Here is a 14,707-nt window from a genome sequence, read left to right on the forward strand (position 1 = left end):
GACCAATGAAATATTTTATAAAATATATTAAGGGTAAAACAGATAATTTAGTAGTTTTTTTTATTTGTGTGAGAAAACTTTAAACGGCAAATAAAAAACCGGAGAAAGTATAAATTATATTTACGTAATTGATATAAATATTATTGTTTTTATTATCCAATTAAATAATAAATTTTCCGTATGCTCTTAACTACAATTTCTCTTATAAATAGAAAAATACACATTTTACTAATTCTCATATTTCAAATCTTACATAATATTTTTATTTTATTAATATTTTCTTCATTAACTAATAATCTTCAAAATTACAAAAAAAATATATTCAAATACAATGTAAACTAAATCCGTGAGTATCAACTAGTATTTAATATTGTTGAGACAAATTTTAACTGGTTTGTACGTGGAGTGTTCTACCGAATGAAGGAAGAATATATTTTATTGATTAACAATCGATCAAAATAAATATAAATCAATATCAACACTCGTTGTAGGATGGTCCCATAAGTCAGTCATTAGTCGCTTAGCTTGGAAGTGGATGCCAAACTCACGGTTGCTACTTCTTGGATTATGATGATGTCATGATGATATAGTAGATAACGACGATCTTGTCAGTCATGTATACGACACCAATCCCATATGATTGGGAGATGGGAAGTGCAGTAAATAAGGAGGAGGGGAAAACCAGGTTCATTAAATAGTGTGTATGTGTGTTTGTGTGTGTGGGCATCCAAAGTCCCATCTTAATAATTCAAAAAACCCCTCGGGATATCAAATCTTCTCTTCTTCATCATCTATTCATTTTTTTTTTGTTATCACCACTTTCCTAGCTAGAACATTAAAAGACAAATTATGGAGCGTCGTAATTGTAATTTAATCCTAAAGCTTCGTTGTTATATTTCACTTTCGTCTTTATGGGAGGGGAGGGGGATGTTAGAGAAATGTGTGTGTTTTGGGGTTGTGATGAGAGAACCCACATTTTCAATTGAATATGCATCTAAGATGCAGCATCTTCATAATACGTATTTAACGTCTTCAAGAACTTTTCTACCACTTAATTGGCAGATTTAGGGATTTTTTTTTTTTTTGGGCAAAGGGCAGATTTAGGAACTATGTATGTTTCCGTGTAATTCAATATCATATCACAATTCAGTACTTTCTGAACAACAAGTCACGACAAAATGAGATCATTGTGAAAGTAAAAAAGAGTTTACTAGATAACATCGTATGACTTTTATCCATTTAAGCATTCGAGCCAACAACCTTAATTAAGAATATAACCACCACTCTAATAACCATCAGAGTTATCCTCTTTGGATTCTTCTGAGATTTGAACATCAGATCCACATGGAAACATAAGCATAAACCTTCGAAGTACGGTAGTCTCTTTTTTCATTGACCACCTTCAAACCATGGGTACATAGAAATACATGTAAGTGAAAAAGCTTTGAATTGTTAAAAAATGAATTAAAGCATTTAGTGATAAGAGTGAACCTGTATCTAAACAGATGATGGATAAAAATGGCCATCTGAAGCTTAGCGAACTCAGCTCCTACGCATAGTCTAGAACCAGCGCCAAAGGGAATGTAAGTCTTGGAGAGGATTGAGCCCAAGTCTTCCCTCTAAATTTTTAGTGTTTATTTTATGCTGAAAAATCTATAAAAAATATTTGCATAAGTTAAAAAGATGGAAGTTTAAATTTAACTCACCTTCCAACGCCATGGATTAAATGTTAACGGGTCATCGTACTTCTCTGGATTGAAATGGACATTAGCATAGCCCATGAAGATCCAACCAGCTGGAATTGTGTCATCACCAAATTTAAAATCATGATCGGTTATTCTAAGAACTGTTGGCGCTGTGCTTGTTATCCTAAGCGACTCATTTATCACCTGAAATAAAACACCATATTTGTTTGAACTACTATATATATCAAACTAATTCCATCATGCTCTCTCTTCAACTCTTGCTTGACTTTAGGGTGATCGTTTATGAGTTTTACTATAGCCGCAAGGATTCCTGGCGTTGTTTCATTAGCAATCAAAAAGAAAGTGTATATGTATTCGATCGCATTCTCTATGCTCATAGTATCCGCTCCACTTTTAGTTTCTCCAAATATGATCTTGAAAAACTCCCCAAATTCCTCCCCTGATGCTCTCTTCTTTAATATCGTCTCTTTTATTAACTTCATCATCAGCTTTCTTGCCTGTCAAAAAACACATTTTTGTTTTGAGTCCTTTACAACCAAATCATTTGCACATATATAGTGCTATAAAGGTTATATAAACTGAAAATATGTACCTTCATCATTCGATAAACACCATTCCCAGGAACGTTCAAAGAGAATTGAAACCACTCCCTTGGAAAATATCTCCAACATAGTGCGAGTTGTTGCCGCCTCTGGTTCCATTTCGCCCATAACTTTCTTTGCAAGGCATTCGATTAAAATCTATAAATTTTGATGAGATGATACATTAAGTAATTGAGTATAAGTAATAATGCAAAGAGTTGCAAACTGTACTATATGGATGGATTTTTTTTTTTTTTTACCTTGCTTGATGTTTCCTTGACGTTAACGAAGCCGTTCCTAGCTCCTTCCTTCATGTATGTGTGAGCCAAAAGATCGATGTCTTCAACCATCCTCAGTTTTAAACCTTGTGGACCCAACAATTGGAATGTCAAGTTTCGAACATGTTTATGTGACTCTTTGCTCTGGATAAACAAGTTGTTTTCCCCAAATAGTCGTAATATGCTTTTCGTGATACCAGGCAGATATTGCCTTCGCTATCTCCACATTTAATTCAATATCCATCGAGATTATAGCTTTTCTTCCAAATAGGCTTGTCCGAAAAACTGGTCCATATCTATTTTTTCCCGTAAAAGACAAGACAACATTTAGGAGTAATGTAAAAAAAATATGTTGAAACATACATACATATGCATGCTGGAGAAATTAGCAAAAGTACCTAGTGATTCTCTCCTTGATGAATGTTGGAAGTTGACGAGCGTCATGAAGTTTCATGAACTCAAAAGTCTCTCCAATGATTAGAAAACCCATTGACCCCGGAGGTAATTTTCCATTTGTTTTTGGATTTCTCCACTGATAGATCCAATGAAATAACTTGACCACTATGATTGAAACTATCACAGTGAGTAATTCATAAACCTCTACCATGTTAACTTATTTCATTCTTTCTACCTTTGGATTATATTGGTTTGAGGGTTTAGGGATGCATGATTCTACGACGGATGTGCCCTCTTTATGCTACTGCTCTCTCGTCGATTAAAAAGGAATACTATATAATTTTTTTCAAGTTGGTTGAGACACTGGTTGGTACAGACAATAACTCACTGCTAAATCTTTTTTTTTTTTTTGGTTCACTCTAACTTTTTTAAAATTATTGTTAGTTTTTGGTCTAGATCATTTAAGAAGAAAACGTTTTTTTTTTTTTGTGGTTTAAGAAGGGTAACACGAAAAGAAGTTGTAAAAGAATTTCAAATTTTACTTTGTGAACTCATCACCACACTACACACAACTACTTTTAAAAACCAAATTTATCGAATTTATCAAAACTACATATATATGAGAGATTACACAGTCATTTGTACATGTACTTGGAGGTGTATGTGGTATGGACGTATGGTGATGTTATACATGCATAACAATGTACGTGTGACTGTGTGAGTTATTTGGTTGTTTGGTCTTTGGTAAAAATAAAATTGTAGAAAAACACACAATAATGAATGAAATTACTGATTATATGATGAACTACATTCTTTTTCATTATCATTTTTTGTTTTCGGGTGATTTTTCAATAAGATTTCAATATTGTGTTGCTTGACGCATACGGAATTTGTAACGAGACGTATTGAATGTAAAGTACATGTGCGATTGATTATGTTGCTTGTCTATCAAGTTTCACGTGTTTAAAATGTCCGCTGGACAGCCTGGACGTATATAAAGTCCACGCTTCGAGAATCGAAGAAGTGATATAAATAGTTGTACACGAAAATCAATCCTTACACTATGATTTTGTTAACAAAACTTTAATGTAAGCAAGAATTCGATCTCTCTTTCCTTGCATAAGTTATTGATTTTATTTTTGGGTTTTTGAATTAGATAAGTTAAAACATAATTTAAAGCCATGGAGTAATATATGGTGAATTATGACCCGAACAAGGCGGTGATGTAGTTTGCTAAATTTCGCAGTATGAATAGAAATATCTTCCTTTATTGATTCATAAGATATTGGTATATATAAAAGTATGAAAACTAGGGTAAATATTGGTATTCAACGACTCGGCACGATCGTTTACAGGGCTTTCTTGAGCAATACGTCTTTCAGATATAGTTCATTTTTTAGTAATAGTTTTGCTTGTGACATAAAAACTCTAAAACTGTTAATTATTGCATTTTCTTCACGAAATAACAAATAACTAATCAGTCTGTTTTTTAAAAAATATATATATGTTTGAGGATGAATCAGTGATAACAAAATATTTCAACCTATAAGTGATCGTAGAATACAATATTATAGAATATTTAGATGGCTTATTGACTATCCTTTTAGTATATTTATTTTACCCCGGTAAAATATATTTCTGACTCCCACAAGGACCTCCAATGAAATACAATCACTCTAATAACCAACATAGTTATCCTCTTAGGTGTCTTCTGAAATTTGAACATCAGATCCACTTGGAAGCATAAGTATAAACCTTCGAAGTACTGTAGTCTCTGTCTTCATTGACCACCTTTGAACCATATGTATAGACATAAGTAAAAATAAAACTTTGACTGAATATAAAACTAAATTGAATGTCCAAATGACTGAGTGATAAAAATGAACCTGTATCTAGACAAATGATGGATAAAAATGGCCATCTGCAGCTTAACGAACTCAGCTCCTACACATAATCTAGAACCAGAGCCAAAGGGAAGGAATGTCTTGGATACGTTCACACTCAAATCTTTTCCCTGATAAATTTAATAAATAATGTCAGTATTAGTTTAAAATCCTGTTAAATTAATTAGATTAAAGGATGAAGATCAAATAAAATCACCTTCCAACGCCATGGATTAAATACTGAAGGGTCATCATACTTTTCTGGATTGAAATGGACATAAGGATAACCCATGAAGATCCAACCAGCTGGAATTGTATAATCACCAAATTGGTACTCACGATCAATTATTCTAAGCACCGTTGGTGCTGTGCTTGTGATCCTTAGCGACTCAGTTATCACCTAAACCAAAACGCATTGTTCAAAATTAATAGAATATATATGACAAAATCTCCCTATATAATATAGTATCAATAACATAGATTCTAAATGATTTAAATTTGAATGGTGATCTACAACAGCAATACTGACACAAAGTAGTACTAGACTACACAACTCATATTTTTTTTGTTATTTACCAATGTATTATATTATATATAGATATATAAGTTTTACTTATTCAATTTAAACTCACCCTTAGTTTAAGTCGAATGTAGGGGTTTTTTTTTTTTTTGAGAAAATTACTTTTCAAATAATATACTGGAGATATTTGAATCCTTGTTATAATATTTTCTTTTGTTGGATACTCACCATCTGAGTGAAAGTCATTGATTTGTAATCTTCCCATGTTAGGTCAGCCTTCTCCTTCTTCTCAATCTTACTTTGGACTATTCCTTCATGTTCTCTTTTCAACTCTTGCATGACTGTAGAGTTATCGCTTATTAGTTTTATTGTAGCCGCTAAGACCCCTGGTGTTGTTTCGTTAGCAATCACAAATAAAGTAAAGATGTAGTCGATCGCTTTCTCTACGCTGATAGTGTCTGCTCCTCCATCCATTTCCCCAAAGATGATCTTGAAAACCTCCCCAAACTCCTCTCCTGATGCTCTTTTCTTAAGTATTGTCTCTTTTAGTACCTTCATCATCCGATTTTTCGCCTGTCACATAACACACATGCCTAGTTCAAGAAAAGTGAAGGCACTTGGTGTATGGGGGTTTTATGTTATCCAAAAAGTTATTGACTTTTTTTCAGCTATGTTTCTAATAAGATTATATGAGGACGTCGTGTATTTTATTAAAAAGATGCTTATGGACATTAAAAAAAATTATTTGATTTGAAAAAACCATTACCTCTATTGTTTTCCCCCAAACCCTATGCGAACAGAGTGCTATTAAGGTTAAATGATCTAAAAAAACGCACCTTAACCATTCGATAGGCACCAGTTCCTGGAACGTTCCAAGAAAATCGAAACCATTCCCTAGGAAAATATGTCCAACAAAGTGTGAGTTCTTTTGCCGCCTCTGGTTCCATGTCGCCCAGTACTTTCTTCGCAAGACATTCAACAATAATCTGTAACGTGATATGTCATTGGTAAGATGATCCATTAAAGTAACTGAGTAAAAAAACTTAGAACGTAATCGTGCTGATGCGTTACAAACACTGTAAAATGGATGACACTTTTACCTTGCTTGACGTTTCTTTAATGTCAAGACTGCCGTTCCTAGCACCTTCTTCCATGTGTGTGCGAGCCAATAAATCAATGTCTTGAATCATTCTTAGTTTCAAACCTTGTGAACCTAAAAACTGGTTTGTCAAGCTGCGGGCATGTTTGTGTGTCTCCAAGTTCACAAACAAGTTGTTTTCCCCAAATAGCCGCTTTAACTCTTTGGCATACCAGGAATATTATTTGTCTTTGCTATCTCCATATTTACTCCAATATCAGTCGAGATTATAACTTTGCCTCCAAATAAACTTGTCCGAAAAAGTGATCCATGTCTAATTTGTTTTCATTAGGAAAAAAGGAAAAAGTAAGACACCATAGTTGACTTTGCTAGGAGTAGTTAATTTAGAGAAAACTTTATCACTATACAATATTTCTTGAGAAGTATAAAACTGATATTTAATTGATATGTGTTTGGTATTATCTAAAATTTGTTTTTCTATATTAACTTTTAAATTTAAGCAAAGAACCTTATTGTAGTTATCTGTTAATATATTTCAGTAAAAAGTGAGTTTATAGCTAGCCAGTTACTCCAAAAAAAGGAAAGTGGGTTCCTTTATATATTGAGGTTTATGTGTTATAGAATTTGACTAATGTTGGATCGTAGGGGTCATATATATATAGTTATTAAGTTAATTACGATAAATAAAAACATGAATAACCTGAGTACTTTCTTCTTCACGAAAGCTGGTAACTGAATAGCATCATGAGGCTTCATAAACTCAAAAGTCTCTCCAATGATTGGGAAACCCATTGATCCTGGAGGTAGTTTTCCATTACTCTTCGGGTTTCTCCACTGATAGATCCAGTGACACAACTTTACCACTATGAGTGAAACTACCACAGCCCACAACTCATAAACCTCTACCATGTTAAGTTTTATCTCTTTTTTTTTCTTCTTTCAAATATTTTGGTTATGATGTTGGTTGTAGGATATTTGAGGGAGGAGGCTCTGCTCTCTCTTAATATATATACTAGTTCTTCCTTTTAGATGTACTCTATATTTAAGAGAACGTGGCTTGTTACGGAGGATGACATTTGTACCCATAAGGATGACAATCTTAAATGAATATTAGATTTTCAGACATGTAACGGTACTAAAAAACACATAATTCCCTTAAATAAAATAGATTAAGTCTGATTGCCATTTCTCTTAATCATCTTCAATATTCTTATTTGACCAATTCGCTCTATATTTGATCAAGTTGATAATAGTAAAAAGATTACTCTTTTCTCAACTAGTCTGAAAGAAAACTCGTAGAACTAGATTCATTCCCTTTTATTTAATGGAAATTTATATTTTGCAAAAAGATAAGTACAGTATGGCCGGAGTTATCTCTGGTCCTACTGTTTTGCTTAATATTATTGACATGCAATGGCCACTTTTAAATAGGGGTGTATGGAGTATTCTGAGTAGGCATGGGCATAAAATTCGAAACTGAAAACTGAACCAGTAAAAACTAATTCTGATACCAAATCGAATAGTAAAAAAATTTACATAAATAAAAAATCTTTTTTATCTAAATAATAAAATGTTTAAATAACCAAAATAGCTACAAATTATAATTATATTTGTCAACTTGTACAATTTATATTATAACAAAATATATTTTTTAGCTTTTTTATGAAAATCGATCCAATCCGAGTCAAACCCCAACATTTTTTCGAATAGAATAGTCATAAAATTTATCAGAATCTAATTTTGATTTTTGAGTATGAAGATATAACACGACAATGTAAAAATGTTGAAATGATTGAGCTGGACTTTTTGTTTGTCTGCCATGGTTGACTTGGACTTTATAAATAAATAAACGGTTTTTCCAGATGATTTTTTCATTTTTTTTTTTAATTCAGTTTGTAACCAGCCAACTAGGACTTAATATCTTGGATTGACCAAAAATTGTAAAGCGGAAATAGGATATAAAGTTTACGTGATTCACGAGGAAGGTTATGTATCAACTGAACCAATTGACTCAAAGGTTATGTATCAAAGGTTATGTATCAACTGAACCAATTGACTCAAAGGTTATGTACTCAAAGGTTATGTATCAACTGAACCAATTGACTCAGCACTCGAAGCAGAAGCCATAGCCTTAAAGAAAATGTACGATGAGGATGTTGAATATTTTTTTCAGCTATTTAATTTATGGAATGGATCTGTTGAATTTTTTAAAAGTCATGTATATTAAATTGAGTTGAATAGATTCAACTTGTTGAATAGATTCAACTTGTTGAATCCAATGAAAACGAGATCTACATTGACACGTAGCGAACCATGAAAGAAAAAGATCGGTGAATGTGTTGTAGCCGGTTGATTTTTGTGAGCTTTTATTTTATCTTAATTATTTTATATTCATTTATTTTTGATAAAATAAAAAGTATACCAAAATTTATCATTTAAAAAATCTATTTTAGACTAGTTTTGTTTTATTTGGATATAAAAAAACATCAATTTTTATTAGAATTTTCTATTTTCCTTGAACCAATTTTTTTTTTGGTGTGTTTAACTTTCTTCATTTTTTTTTGTGTTAGTAAGAGGTTTTGGACCTACCGTACATCCTCTCAAGGTTAGAGACCAGGGTATTTTAAACTTTTTTATTTTATTTACAAAATAAATTTAATTTCAATTATAGAATACAATAAAAAATAAATTTATATAAAATTATAAAATTTTAAATTATATTAATTTAGTTTTAGTCGATAATTGTTATTAAACATGTAATCACAAATCATAAACAAAACAAAAATAAGAAAATATAACATAATGAGGTAAAGTGTTGAATTTTATTTAACAAAATTATTATAGATGATAAAAGTGAGAAGATGATGTAGAGTGTTAAAAAAAAAAAAATAGGTTGTTGAAAACCGGAACCAATGTACATAGTGTAAGAGAAGTTCTCTCCTTCGTATAGAAATTAACAATTAAATTATCAAAATGTTACATTCTCTGGAGATTCTTTCTCTGTATGAGCATTGGTGAAAGCTACTAAACAAGGGTATCACTTTATGTTCGTTGGTAGAAAAGTCTAGGATACTTTAGGGAGAGAAAGTAGGATCAACGATTCTCCTTTTATTGTCTCTCGGTTCTTATCAAATGTATTTGATTTATTAGTTGAACGTAGTGAACTTTTTCCCCCTTTTTGGACATATATAAAACAGAATTTTTTCATATCGGAATCTTAGGTTTTTTTCGTTAATTTTCAACTTGTAAGATATAACAAAAGATGACTAATCTATATATAATAGCAATCCTAATAAATGCCACCGAAATTTATGTTTTTTCAATTATATCTTTTGGATAATTTTGAAAAAAAATTTGTAAAAAAAAATAAATTGTGTGGTTTACAAAAAGTTGCGATTGTTCATTGTAATGGTTTTTTTTGTAAAATTGCAATTGTTCATTGTAGATTTGTGCTTATTCGAATATTCATATCTTTTGAAATCTATATATATTTGTCTGTTTGAACTGTTTCACTTTTTTTGTCATGATACAAAATAATATAAAATTTATATCTCAACGGTTTTTTACAGCTTTCTAATTTATTCTCTAACATTCATTCTTTTAAAAGTAAAGAAATTCCTCTAATTCTTGATTTAACAAAAAAAATTTGGAATGATGAATCTAATTTACAATTTTAGTTAATTTTAAATATAAAAATTTAATGAAAATACCTAGAGTTTTTCTCCAAGAGTTAGTGAGTTTTTGGATTTGACTTTTCAATATGGTAATAAATATGTCTTCTATTTTAACTCAGTTTGTATGGGTTATTAGGTATAATTAAGTGCAGACATAACATTTGTGATTTTTTGTGGTACCATTTCGTAAATTTTTGTTTTTTTGTTTTTTTTTTAATTCAAACGGTTGCGATAATATAGTGTGTTTTTCACTATATTTTATTTATATCTTTTCATCAAAACTTTTTGTTCTAATAGGTGTGCCTATTTAAATAGTCATGTCTTTTGAACTCTCTTTATATTTGTCTCTTCTTCATTAACTAACAAGTTCGTTGAAACAAATTTTTCATTTTATGTTAAATCTAAGTAATTGAATATTAATATCTAATATTCAATGTTCTTCTACAATCTAACTAAAATTTTAGAAATGATTATAGAAGTAGAGAAATTTTATACAACTTAATTTACAATATACATTTGCGTCTTAATACAATAACAGAAGTTATTTTAGATAGATGCCTTCTATTTAAAATCTCCTCAAAATCAGATTATAAAATCACTTTTGTTGTTGTATATCAATACCGTTTTCCTCAAAATTGTGAACCCATATATATTACTTTTAGATTTTTATTTTATTTTGTTATGGACATTCTTTTAGATTACATAACAAAACGTATTAAAGCCTATTGATTTGGCTGAAAACAGTTATAAACCAAGACTCGTAAGTCGTAAATATATCTTTATGCTGTATTTGAACTCTTTATACTTATCACCACGCTAGTCGCTAGAGAGATCAAAATAGACAAGATTAGATTAAGAACCTGAGTCTGAGTGTAAAATTATATCTAGCCAAAAAATGAGATTTGACAAGATTTTGCATATATATCTATTATTTTATAACAACAACAAAATAAAATAAAAAATGTTTTTACCCACGTTTGTTCATAAATTTTATGTATGGTCCATAGGGCAAGCAATTGAAGCAAATGATTAAAACATTAAAAAATTTAAAGCATTTTTTTGTAAAATTTTTATAGAGTTTTTATATACATCTAAAGATATTTACAAAAATGTGGACTTTAATATAAGTGCAAAACATAGTTTTTGAGGTTAATTGTTAGTTTTGGTTTTGATTTTTTCCCTTTTAAAGTTAATAGTTTGCTTTGTTAAACTATTAGATAAACCTTTTCCTCAAATCTAATGCTTTAGCTTTGGTTTGTGCTAATAAAATTTTAAAACATTAAATATAAAGTCTTATATACTGTTGGTTATAATTTTTTGATAATATATAAAAGGACATATTTTTAAGTTCTGCCTAGGGCACTAGCACTACAAAAAAAACTATTGTTTTGGATCATTTATTTTATATATTTGCATCAGATTTAAATGATGTAAAAATAACTTCCATCACTTTAAAAAATGATTTACTATTTGTTGATGCAAATAATTTGTATTAGTTTATTTCAAACTGATGCTATATATAAATCATTTACAACAAATGTGAAACGACATGACTCGTTTTTTTTAATAAATAATAATATAATAATAATAATAATAAATACACTACAACTAGTAGTCCCATATTCACTAGCCACCTAACCACAAACACACAACAGCGGATAACATAACCAAAAACCAATATCAAATAATATCCAATAATAAGATAACCAATATCCAAAACATAACAATTCCAATATCAAACAACAAAAAACAAAAAACCAGCAACCTAACAAGTTCTAAAGACTCAACTCTAGCAACCTAACAATGCCAGACAACATCCAATCGAGTCCCTAGAACACAAATTAAGATGCATGAGTATTTGATAAACACTTAGTGAGGCAATCCTCTCATCTATTGGGCTATACACACAAGCAATAAAATCTCTCATGCCACAAACAACAACAATAAAACAAACCACGAAGATGCACAAAGCGACCCGACACAAACCGGTTACTTTCAGAAGGGTGTCGATCGATACCCGAAGGTGTCGACCGACACTAGACATCTGGTGTCGACCAACACCACTTGGGTATCGACCGACACCTATTCGACACTCCCGAAAACATAACGGTGTCGACCGACACCTCCACATGGTGTCGACCGACACCTCCACATGGTGTCGACCGACACCTCCACATGGTGTCGACCGACACCTCCACATGGTGTCGACCGACACCTCCACATGGTGTCGACCGACACCTCCACATGGTGTCGACCGACACCTCCACATGGTGTCGACCGACACCTCCACATGGTGTCGACCGACACCTCCACATGGTGTCGACCGACACCTCCACATGGTGTCGACCGACACCTCCACATGGTGTCGACCGACACCTCCACATGGTGTCGACCGACACCTCCACATGGTGTCGACCGACACCTCCACATGGTGTCGACCGACACCTCCACATGGTGTCGACCGACACTCGCTAAGTCCCCGAGCCGTCCTCCCGTTGGTGTCGACCGACACCACTGCCGAGCAGTGATTTCCTTCGAATAGAACCTCCGAAACTCGCCTCCAAACTTCTCCTTTTTGTCCTGATCCCAGGAACGAATCCAAGCGTCAGGAGCTACGAAAAACTCACAAACAACCAAAAGAAACAACCAAAAGAAACAACCAAACAACACACAATATCACAGAAACAGAGATCTTACCTTAGATAAGTCATGGTCATGCACTCACCTTAGCCAAACAATGAGATCTAAGCCCAAAAGACGAAGCTACCACCACAACAACCTTCCCACCACGTTACTAGCCCTGGATCTTCACTCCCACAGCAAGATCTCACCCTAAAGGCCTTGAAATCTCACAAAAACTCTCAAGAACCTTTAGAAACTGTTTTCTCCTCTTTCTCTCTCTCTCAAGCGGCGACAACCCACAAAAACACGACCTAGGTCGTTTTCTCACTTTAAGATCTCGGTTCTATGGTTTTCCCTAAACCAAACCGACCAAAATCGACAATTAAATCAATCTGGCCCAACTAGAAATAAGTGGTGTCGACCGACACCACCATGGTGTCGATCGACACCCTCCCCCAAAACGCACAGTTTTGGTTTGCGGGTGTTACAATTCTCCCCCACCAACATAGATTCATCCTCGAATCTCGAACAACACTCGGTCAAAGACTCCCGTGCTACCGTCTCCACGGCCCGTACTCCTCCGACCGATATACGAAAGGTTACCTCTAGGCGATAGACTCACGCTACAGGCATTATTTGCTCGACTTTTGGACTTTCCTTTTCTCATAGACCTAAATCTTGAGTTTTATTGGCTCCTCATCACGGCGAAGCCTGCATGCCATAATATTGGCTCCTCATCGGACCTAAGCCCGCATGCCATAATGTATAAGGAAAAATCCAATACTCGTCTCTCGGGTCGTCACCCTACAACGCGCCATCGGATCGTCATCCGAAGTCGATATACCAACCACACTCCCAAGCCACAAAGTGTTAGAATATGGTGGTACTAGGAGAACCGAAGTCCCCCAAGAGTCGCGAGCAAACAATTCTGAACACGTTTGAGTCCCATCCCTATCCAGGTTTCCTCCCCGTGGCTCGCGTAAGACAACAAAATGTCCTACCAACCACATATCCCCTCACTGGAATACCTCATGACCACACAAGGATCATCTCACTGCCCCCACGGGCCGCCACAAAGGCCAAACAAATGTCCTAAACAGGACCGCCATAAAGGCCAAACAAATGTCCTAAACAGGACCGCCACCAAGGCCAAACAAATGTCCTAAACAGGACCGTNTAACGATGTACGACACGGTCTCCCATACAGAGCCTCATAAGGAGCCATGCCAATACTCGCCTGGTAGCTGTTGTTATAAGCAAACTCTACCAAGCTCAAGTGATCTTCCCAATGGCCACCCCAACCCAACACACATATCCTCAGCAAATCCTCCAACGTCTGTATCGTCCTCTCTGATTGTCTATCTGTCTGGGGATGATAAGATGTACTCAAATGCACCTTAGTTTCCATCTTTGCCTGAAATGCCCTCCAGAACACCGAAGTGAACTTGGAATCCCTATCAGACACAATGCTAGTTGGCACCCCATGCAACCTGACTATCTCCTTCACATACTTCTTAACCAAGACTGTTGCTCCATCAGTCTTCTTAATGGCCAGAAAATGTGCCGACTTAGTCAACCGGTCCACACTGACCCAGATAGCATCAAACGTCCTAGACACTAGCAAACCAACCATGAAGTCCATAGTAATCATATCCCACTTCCACTCTGGAATGGGAAGACTCTTCAGCAAACCACCTGATGCTCAGCCTTCACTAGCTGACACACATCACATCTCGCAACCCAACTAGCCACATCCTTCTTCATCCCGACCCAGTGATAGTACCTCTTGAGGTCACGATACATCTTAGTCGCTCCTGGATGAATAGAGAACATGCTCGCATGAGCCTCTCACAGGATCTCCTGCCTCAACTCCTCATCCTTAGGCACACAAATCCGCCCATGCACCAGAATAGTACCATTGGCCGAAACCTGGTACTCGGAATCAACA

General features: G+C 34.0%; 2 pseudogenes; both read right to left on the bottom strand.

The window, feature by feature from the left end:
* Positions 1,235 to 3,270, bottom strand: LOC104718917 (annotated as a pseudogene).
* On the bottom strand, positions 4,425 to 7,372 carry LOC104718916 (annotated as a pseudogene).

This window comes from Camelina sativa, chromosome 10 (genome assembly GCF_000633955.1).
Source record: "Camelina sativa cultivar DH55 chromosome 10, Cs, whole genome shotgun sequence".
Classification (NCBI taxonomy): Eukaryota; Viridiplantae; Streptophyta; class Magnoliopsida; order Brassicales; family Brassicaceae; genus Camelina; species Camelina sativa.